This window comes from Humulus lupulus, chromosome 2 (assembly GCF_963169125.1).
Source record: "Humulus lupulus chromosome 2, drHumLupu1.1, whole genome shotgun sequence".
NCBI lineage: Eukaryota > Viridiplantae > Streptophyta > Magnoliopsida > Rosales > Cannabaceae > Humulus > Humulus lupulus.
This window is the reverse complement of record NC_084794.1, coordinates 91,410,252-91,420,602: the sequence shown is the minus strand read 5'-3', so window position 1 is coordinate 91,420,602 and position 10,351 is coordinate 91,410,252.

Below are 10,351 nucleotides of genomic sequence, written 5' to 3'. Positions count from 1 at the left end.
CGATTCCCAACTTGTGGTCAATCAGGTATTGGGGGAGTATCAAGCTCGAGGTACCAATATGGCAGCCTACCTAGCTAAGGTAAAGTGAGAACTGTCTGAATTTGAGTACAACTCTGTTGAACAGATACCCCACGAGCAGAAATCTAACGCTGATGCTTTGGCACGACTTGCTACCACAAAATAAGCTAAGACATTGAATGTAGTGCTGGTGGAGTTCTTGGAGAGCCTGAGTATGATGGGAGAAGTGATAGAGGTTAGAGTGATCGACATAAGACCGACCTGGATGACTCCCATAATGGAATACCTTGCAATTGGAAAGTTACCTGATGACAGAAAAGACGCGAGAAAAATACTCTATCAAGCTCCATGGTATGTAATAGTAGATGGAACCTTGTATCAGCGTGGTCATTCGTTGCCTCTCCTGTGATGTGTTCTGCCCGAGAAAGCCAAAACCATTTTACAAGAAATACACGAAAGCTTTTGTAGAGATCATGCTGGGGGCAAAACCTGGCACTAAAGATATTGAGACAGGGCTATTTTTGGCCCACTTTAACGAAAGACTCGATCTCGTATGTTCAGAAATGCGCCAATGCCAGCGTTTTTCCATATTTTCCCGAGCTGCTCCAGTCGAGCTAATGATGATTTCATCCCCGTCGTCATTTACAGTATGGGGAATCGACCTAATAGGTTCCATACCTATGGGAAGGGGAAGAGTTCGATATGTGGTGGTGACAATCGATTACTTCACTAAGTGGGTAGAAGCCGAGCCTCTGGCAATCATCACCTTAAAAAGAGTCCTACACTTCGTGGTGAAGAGTACTATATGTCAATTTGGACTTCCTAAGAAAATCGTGCCAGACAATGGGACGTAATTCGACAGTGTTCTCTTTACTGACTTCTGCGATAAATATGGCATCACGAAGAGTTTCCCGTCTGTAGCATACCCACAAGCCAACGGGCAGGTCAAGGCTGTAAACAAAACCCTTAAGGCGAGCCTGAAGAATAGGTTAGATGAAGCCAAAGGATTATGGCCTGAACAGCTCCCGCAAGTACTTTGGGCCTACCGAACTTCTCACAAGACCGACACGGGGCATACTCCTTTTTCCTTAACTTTTGGAAGCTAGGCCATGCTTCCAATCGAAGCCATGGTTGCTACTCATAGGGAAAGGACATTTAATCAAGAAGAGAATGATGGGCTACTTAACGCATCTCTCGATCTGATCGAAGAAAAACGAGAGGAATCCCAGTCACAGCTCGCCCATCATCAACAAAAAATCACTTGCAATTTCAATTCTAAAGTTAAGGGGCGCATACTTGGATTGGGCGACCTAGTTCTCTGAAGGGTCTTTTTGGCAAATAAAGGCCCCAAGGATAGTGTTATAGGCCTGAACTGGGAGGGACCATACCAGATCATAAAAGTCTTACATGAGGGAACTTTCAAGATAGCTCGAATGAATGGGGAAGTAGTCCCATGGACTTGGAATGCTCTGCACTTGAAAAAGTATTATCAATAGTACCACCATCAATGTAAGGCTTATTTTTAAAAGCCATTTCTATTAAATAATAGATGGATTATTAAATAACCATTTCTTAGTGTTAATATTGCAAGCTCGTGTTCTCATATTTGTAAAGCAACCAAGAAAGTTTATGCATTTTGGTTACTTGGGGGGCACATAACCGAGGTTGGCAAAATTAAGCCTACTCGAATAAGATCCAAAACTTAGAAGCTTAGAAAAATTGATTATTCAATGGCTTTTTAAAGCTCGAGTTTTCAATAAACCTAGCGAGAACTAAGTTTAAATCATCTAAAACTCTGGATGTAACCAAGTCCGAAACTTAGAAATTTGGAAAAATTTATTATTCAATGGCTTTTTAAAGCTCGAGTTTTCAATAAACCTAGCGCGAACTAAGTTTAAATCATTAAAAACCCTGGATATAACCAGGTTCGAGGCCTGATTCTTAACAGGTACGACGCAAATAAGCGAACAAAAACTTGGACATAACCAAGTTTGGTCAAATATATCTCGATCTAAAAGTCGATCCCTAAAATTTCCAATGTGCAAGAGTTTAAGGATTCATAAACATGAGAAGATAATAAAGGACAAACAAAAAGATTACAAGTTAGATATATATTGAAATAAAACAAACAAATATATTGTCACATCGAGGAGAAATAACCTCGATCTAAGCCCGAAGGAAATTGTTATATACGAAAAGATTGTTAGACAATTACAAAGAAAATCATAAATGAGATCATTGGGATCCGTCAGCCATCTCCCTCCGCCACTCCAGAAGCCTCACCTGTAATGACCCAAATCTACTAATAGGGCTTAAGGGCCTTGATTAGTGTGCCGGGAGGGCATAACTGGATTATATGTGATTTAATGATTAAAATCATGTTTATATGATTACTTGAATATCTGTGATACATAACTATGTGTATTAGTATGCATGTAGGCCCTGATTAGGTTAGAATGGCATATTCGTAATTTTGGCCCGTTGAGGGAATAACTTTAAATATCTGTGATAAATTTTTGAGACCACATTATTATGTGGATATATTTGTAGCTTGTGACTTGGGGCGATCCTAGTGAGCGGTTTAGCAAAAAAGTCACGGCGGGGATTTATACTCGGCTCGGGGCGAGCCTGGGGGTATTTCTGGGAATTTAGGAAATATATTGGAGTCTACTTTGATATTGAGGAATATAATTGGTGATTATTTAGGTGTCATGAAGTAAGAGGTAAATATTAGAGACATTCGAGGAATTAGCGGGAATTGGGTGTAATGACCAAAATGCCCTTAGAATGATTTAATGACTTCGGATATATGGGAGGGCAAATTGTTCATTTGTGTTAAAAGTAGGGATAAGTATTATAATGATTTATTCCTTAGTGGAATGTGTAGAAGGCAGTAGAGGTCTGAAAAAGGATTGAGACAAAAGAAAAGAAGGAGAAAACAAGGAAGGGAAAATAGGGCACTACTCTTGTACGATTTGGGTTCCTCTTCACCAATTCTTCTGGAAATTTGGAGCTAAAGTTCAGAGAAGGCTTAGGCTAAGACTCAACACTAGGATCCTAGATTTGGCTTGGGGAATTAGCAGATGTTATCCATCAATTGAGGTAAGGTTTTGAGGTTGTTATCAGTTCTTGGTTTTGGTATTGAATTGGTTTTCTAAGCTGAGTTTCTGTGGGAATTCTAGGGAATCAAGCCTAAGGATTTGAGGAGGTGAAGGCTAAGGAAGTGTGGAAGATAACCTAGGTTGAGTTCATCCATCAAAGGTTAGAAATTCTAGCTTTAGGTTCTATGATTTCTACTGTTCTGATTGAGTTTTTGAGCTCTAAGCTCAGCCATGGTGATTTTAGTATTTTGGGGTGCATGTGAGTGAATTTTATATGGTTAGGTCGTTTGGGGTTAGTTGGAGATTTTGGGAGGCTTATTTTGAAGTTTGGTTGAGGTTTGGTTGAGTTTTGGCCTGGGGCTCGGGGTTTGATTCTGTTATATTATATTATAATATAATGTAATATTATATTATATTATAATGTAATGTTTTAGATTAAATAAATGTGACAAAGAGTGTCACATATTGTAACATATAATAGAGAGTTACAATATTTAGATATATGAGATATATCCAAATAATGTAACATCTTTGGTGTTACAAATTTGTAACTTCCAAATATTACCTTTTATTGTGTAAATTTGCTGTTACACAATATTGAGATGAATTTCATAAAGCCATATGTGAAATGGCTGTTAGAGATATGATTTTAACCCCAATAATGTGTTTTGGGAGTTACAAAATCATTTGGGAGGGTTTGGAACCGTTTGGAAAAACAACACATTTTCAAGTGCTGAAACTGGGCTGTGGCCGCGGCCTGGGGGACAGAGAGCAGTGGCCGCGGCCACAGGTGCATTTTAGGCCAATTTTTCAGTTTTTTCCAAATGTGTTGAACGGTTCCAAAAACCCAAATAACTCCAAAATCTCAATTTTAATTCCATATTAATCCAATTAAACATTGTCAACACCATGGGGGTTGGTGGAATTTGAAATTCAAAGGGTGTCTCTAAACTCTATAAATAGGAGCCTATAGCTCACTTGAAAGACACAACTTTTCTATCCATTAGAGCACTTGGCTAGAAACACCTTGAGGCTTGATAATTCCATAAAGCATTTCCTATAATCTATGAGAGATCCCTTAATGCTTGAGTTAGGGGAAATAAGCTTTTGGACAAAGGTTTCAAACCTTGTTCAAGTTGGTGATCCCCAACACTCTTCACTTTGGTAGTGTGAGTGAGAGTTGTTTCTATTTAGTTTGTTTGTTCTTTCTTTATATTCTATTTCTCTTCATCTTCATATTCTTCTCTTTTGTTTATTTGTATTTCTTATTTTGAGTTGTAATCATCTTTTCTTTATTTCAAACACTTTTACTTTACTTGTAATATTTTGCTTTGAGTTGTATTTTTCACTATTCTATTCTTCTTCTCTTCTTCTTGTTCTTTAGTTTATTTGTATTTTCAGTTATAGAGTTGTAACCTTATTCAATCAATCAATATTTATTTGTAATATTATTGCATAGAGTTGTATTATCTTACCCATTTCCAATAAGGCAATCTATTTTTTCCTAACATTCAAAAGCTTATCCCTTTGTTTGTTTCAATGGAAGGTGAGACCATCAAAATCATGAATCAAGACCTAGTGAGGTTGGATAGGTTTTTTGGGTCCAATTTCACTAGGTGGCAAGACAAGGTGAGATTCCTTTTGACCACTCTCAAAATCGCCAACATTCTAGAATCAACTCTAGAACCTCTCCCAACGCCATCCGACAAAGACACTCCCGAGGAGGTGGAGAAAAGAAGGAAGAGGGAGGAGGACAATCTCCTTTGTAGGGGTCATATCCTCAACGCCCTATCTGATAGGCTCTATGACCTCTACACCAAGACCAAATCGGCCAAGGAGATATGGGATGCACTTGAGAAAAAGTTCAAGGCGGAAGAGGAAGGTACCAAATTTTTTTTGATATCTCAATACTTTGATTTCAAATTTTTTGGTGATAAACCTATTCTTCCTCAAATTCATGAATTGCAAATAATTGTTAACAAACTAAAAGCTTTAAAGATTGAGCTTCCCGAGGCCTTTCAAGTTGGTGCTATAGTGGCTAAATTACCACCAACTTGGAAGAGCTATAGGAAAAGAATCCTTCATAAAAATGAGGATTATTCTTTGGAGGAAATCCAAAAGCATATTCGAATCGAAGAGGAATCAATATGTAGAGATAAACTTGTGGAGGGGTCTAATGGAGAGACTTCCAAAGCAAATGCGGTGTCATAACCAAAACATCCCAAAAACAATGGGAAAAAGGGTAACGAGAAACCTTTGGGTCCAAAAACCAACCCAAACAAGTTTAACAGCGAGATAGGTCCTTGCTTTGTGTGTGGGAAAAAGGGTCACTATGCTAGAGGGTGTAGGCATAGAAAAGACCAACAAGGACCTAAGGTGAACACAACTCAAGAGGAAAACATAGTTGTTACCCTTAGTGAGGTGAATGCGGTCCAAGGCAAGGTGAAAGGGTGGTGGTATGATACATGTGCCACCGTCCATGTCACCTATGACAAATCATTGTTCAAGACCTTTGAAGAGTCAAAGGGAAACCATGAGATTCAAATGAGCAATGAGGGCAAATCCAAGGTACTTGGCATAGGTACCATTGAAGTCTTTTTCACCTCCGGCAAGAAAGTTACATTAGTGAATGTAATTTATGTTCCCGAAATGAGTAGAAACTTGGTAAGTGGTGATTTGCTTGGCAAGCCCAGCATTAAAGCCGTTTTTGAGTCCGGTAAACTTATACTTACCAAATCAATTGTATTTTTGGGAAAGGGATACTCTTGTGAGGGTATGGTTAAATTGTGCCCCAATGATTTAACTTTCAATGTTATCAATAAAAAGGCTAATTTCGCCTATATTGTTGAGTATGATTCTTTATTTTTGTGGCATCTTAGACTATCGCATATAGGTTTTTCAACCATGAAAAGAGTAAATGTGGTATGATTGCATGCAATATTAAAAACTATGGTAAATGTGAAACATGTGTTAAGGAGAAAATGATTAAGAAACTATTTCCTTGTGTAGAATGATCATCTAATTTACTAGATTTAATCCATAGTGAACTTTGTTGTAATGCCCCGGATTCCCTAATGTGGTTTAGCGGCTGGATTTGTAGGCCGGGAGGGCCATAACTGCTTAATTACATCACTTAATGTGTTTATGCATGTTTATGAGAATTATATTATAATATAATGTTAATTGTATGCATGTCGATGATATATGTTGAGACCACATTATGATGTGGGTTTGTTCGAGCTGTTCGACATGAGACGATCGTAGATTATTGATTAGCGATTTAGTCACAACGGGTTTAAGTGTCGGGACTTGGGTTGAGTCTCGGGGTGATTTTGATGATTAGAGCGTTACCGGGAGATAAAGGGTAACGGGAGGTGAGTTATTGGTATTTGAGATTATTGAGAATAGCGGGATTAGAGAGCGTTAATTATGATTAACGAGATTGGAGGAAAGTACCAAAAATGCCCTTGGGAGCCTTTAGAAAGTATTAATTGACCTAGGGGTAAAATGGTCATTTCACCCCTAGGATAGATATATCACTTGTTGGCTGAAGAAAATAGTGAAAACAGAGTATGCAAAAAGGAGTTCTCCCGTACCTTCTTTTCTTCATTTTTCTTTGTGGTTTTTGAGCCAACTTTGAGGATTCTAGCTTGGGAAGCAAGCCTTGGGAGTTTGGGAGTGTGTTCCATCATTGAAGACCATCATAAGCCGAGCTTTGGGTAAGTTTCTAACCATAGTTTTTCTGGTTTGCTCTGTTTTGGTTTTGTTTTGCAGCTGAGTTTACTAGGATGAATTCATGGTTTTTGTTGGGAGTTTTGGCTAGGGTTCCCATGCTTGTGATGTTTGGGATGTGTTGGGATGGTTTTTGGGTTCATTTGGCATCAAGAATAGGCTTTGGAAGCTTGGGAATCGAGTTAGAAACGAAGCAGATGAAGAAGGTCGGTCCAGGGGTGTTTTGGGCTGGAGGTAGGCTACAGCGCCCACCCTAGGGCGCTATAGCGCTCCTCAGGAGGCTTTTTGGCTTTTGGGAGGCTCTGAGTAGAGTGCTGTGGCGCTAGGGGTTGAGCGCTGTAGCGCTACCCTGTTCCTTCCAAACCCCGTTTTGAGTGTTTTTAAGGGTTTTTGACTTGGGGTTTCAATCCTTAAGGCCTGGGATCGATTCTACTCACCTTGTGAGCATGTTTCGAGGTCCCGAGGGTGGTGCTTAGGTTAAGACCCTATTATTGTGGATTCTCATTAATGGAAGTCATAATTGGTTGTGATTAGGTAACCGCTAAGGAACTAAAAGATCGATCGTTCTCAGGGGTCGTCTTTATCATACTTCTCGCTCGAACTTGAGGTAAGAAAACAGTGTATGGATACAGTTGCACCCTGTACAGGTATATGACATGCATGGTTTGATATTGAGGCTTGTTGGTTGATATATGTGAACGTGGATTGCATATTAAATGCTAATGAATGCTGATTACCTGTTTAAAACACTGACTAGTCAGGGACTGACTCTAAAGTCAAAGATCACGCATTGAGTGGCTCTATGGCATTAATGCGGGACCGACCCTAAGGTCGAAGAACTTATAAGCGCTTGCCTGGTCTACGACCAGATGTCTATAGCCAAGGTATATGACCCCGGCGACCGTTAGTCACATGGCTAAGGGACATTGTCCACAGCTTCGACTCTAGAGTCGTGAGGAAGGTTATGTTGGTGACTAATCACCATGCACCTGTCCTAATCGAACATATGAAAGAATCACTTAACCGTTAAGCCCTGGTGACCCTATCGTCACATGGCTAGAGGGAGCGATGCTCACTATTGTGACTTTTGGCTATTGTCACCTATTTGTTGGACTGATAGTCCTGAATGGTTATTATGATCGTTATTGATATTGTATCATGTTTTATTGTGTTTTCTTGCTGGGCTTTGGCTCATGGGTGCTATGTGGTGCAGGTAAAGGAAAGGAAAAGCTTGGCCAGCCTTGAGTTGAGAGCTTGGGTGACGTGATGTACATACAGGGCCGCTTGACCGCCACGGTCAAGGAGTTCTCAGAGGGACTAGGGGTTTACCCTATTTTTTCTGCTTAGGCTGGCGGAGTTTGTAAAATTAGAATTGTAGCAACTCTTTTGTATTACGAACTACTTGTAAACATTTTGAAAGGCTCATGAGCAGTTTATTTACTTAATGAAAAGTACCTTTTCCTTTTTACTGGTTTTCTACCTTAACCTGATAATAACACTTAGATCACGTTTTTAACCAAAGGACTCGGGTAGCGAGTCAAATTTCCGGTTCAATGTTCTCCGTAACTTTTCTGGGGTAGCCAGGGCGTTACATTTGTGAATTAATTGGTGTTTTAACTAGAGGTGGTAAAAGGTATTTTCTTACTTTTATAGATTATTTTAGTAGATATACCTATGTGTTTCTTTTAAAGCGTAAAGATGAAACTTTTGATGCTTTTAAATTGTATAAATTAGAAGTTGAAAATCAACTAAATAAAAAGATTAAGGTGCTAAGAAGTGATAGAGGAGGGGAGTACTTCTCTAATGAATTCAATACATTTTGTGAAGAAAATGGTATAATTCATGAGCTCACTGCACTTTATACACCACAACACAATGGTGTTGCCGATAGGAAAAATAGGACTTATCTAGAGATTGATAAATTCTATGTTGGTGTTTTCTAAGTTGAACTTAAACTTATGGGGTGAAGCGCTTTTAACCGCTTGTCACATTCTTAATCGAATACCGATGAAGAAAAATGAGATATCTCCATATGAGTTATGGAAAGGAAGAAAACCCAACATAGGGTACTTCAAAGTGTGGGGGTGTCTTGCATAGTGCAAGCAAAACGAACCTAATAGAACAAAGTTAGGTTCAAGAGCCATAAAGTGTGATTTTGTTGGTTATGCCAACAATAGTAAAGCTTATAGGCTATTAGACTTAGAGTCTAATATTGTGATTGAATCTAGAGAAGTTGAATTTTTTTAGAATATGTTATGTGACAACAATTCTCAAGCTTCAACATCTCTACAGGAGAATTTGTTATATGAGAACAATTCTCAAGCTTCTACATCCAAAGTTGATTCTCAAGAGGAGAATTCTCAAAAGGATGTAAAGCAACCCTTTGAACCTAGAAGAAGTCAAAGGCTTAAAAATCATAAAAGTCTAGTAGTGGATGAGATAGATTCTCAACGAATTTCGTTCTACATGGTAGAAGGAAATAGAGAGGAAGTTATTAGGAAAATTCCTATTGTGCTTCTCGTTGAGGATGATCCTAAGACTTATAGAGAAGCTATGCAATTGAGAGATAGTGTATTTTGGAAAGAAGCCATCAATGATGAGATGGATTCCATTCTTTCCAATAACACTTGGGAATCGGTAGACCTCCCACCGGGGTCTAAGCCAATTGGGTGTAAGTGGGTATTTAGGAGAAAATACCACACTTACGGCACTATCCAAACCTTTAAAGCTAGATTAGTAGCTAAAGGGTTTAGGCAAAAAAAGGGTATCAATTATTTCGATACTTATGCGCCTGTTGCAAGAACAACTTCTATAAGAATTTTATTCGCTTTAGCTTCTATACACAACTTGTATGTTCATCATATGGATGTCAAAACGACATTCCTTAATGGTGACCTTAATGAGGAGGTCTATATGGAACAACCCGAAGGGTTTGTCCTACCAAAATATGAACATAAAGTTTGTAGACTTGTAAAATCCTTATATGGATTGAAACAAGCTCCTAAGCAATAGCATGAGAAATTTGATCAAGCCATCATGTATAATGGGTTTAGACATAACAATGGAGACAAGTGTATGTATTCCAAAACTTGTAAGGGATATGTGATCATTGTTTGCTTATATGTGGATGACATGCTTATTCTAAGTAATAGCATGAAAGGGATAGAAGAACCAAGAGGTTTCTATCATCAATCTTCAAGATGAAAGATCTTGGAGACGTTGACACCATACTTGGTATCAAAGTAAAGAAACATAGTGGGGTTTTGCATTAGGGCAAGCCCACTATGTTGATAAAGTATTGAACAAATTTAACCATCTCAAGGTTAAAAGATGCCAATACTTCATTCGATCATAGTGTAAAACTAGAGAAGAATGAAGGAAGAGCGGTGGCTCAATTGGAGTACACTAGTGCTATAGGGAGTCTAATGTACGCTGCCCAATGTACTAGACCTGATATAGCATTTGTGTTAAGTAAACTTAGTAGGTTTACAAGTAATCCA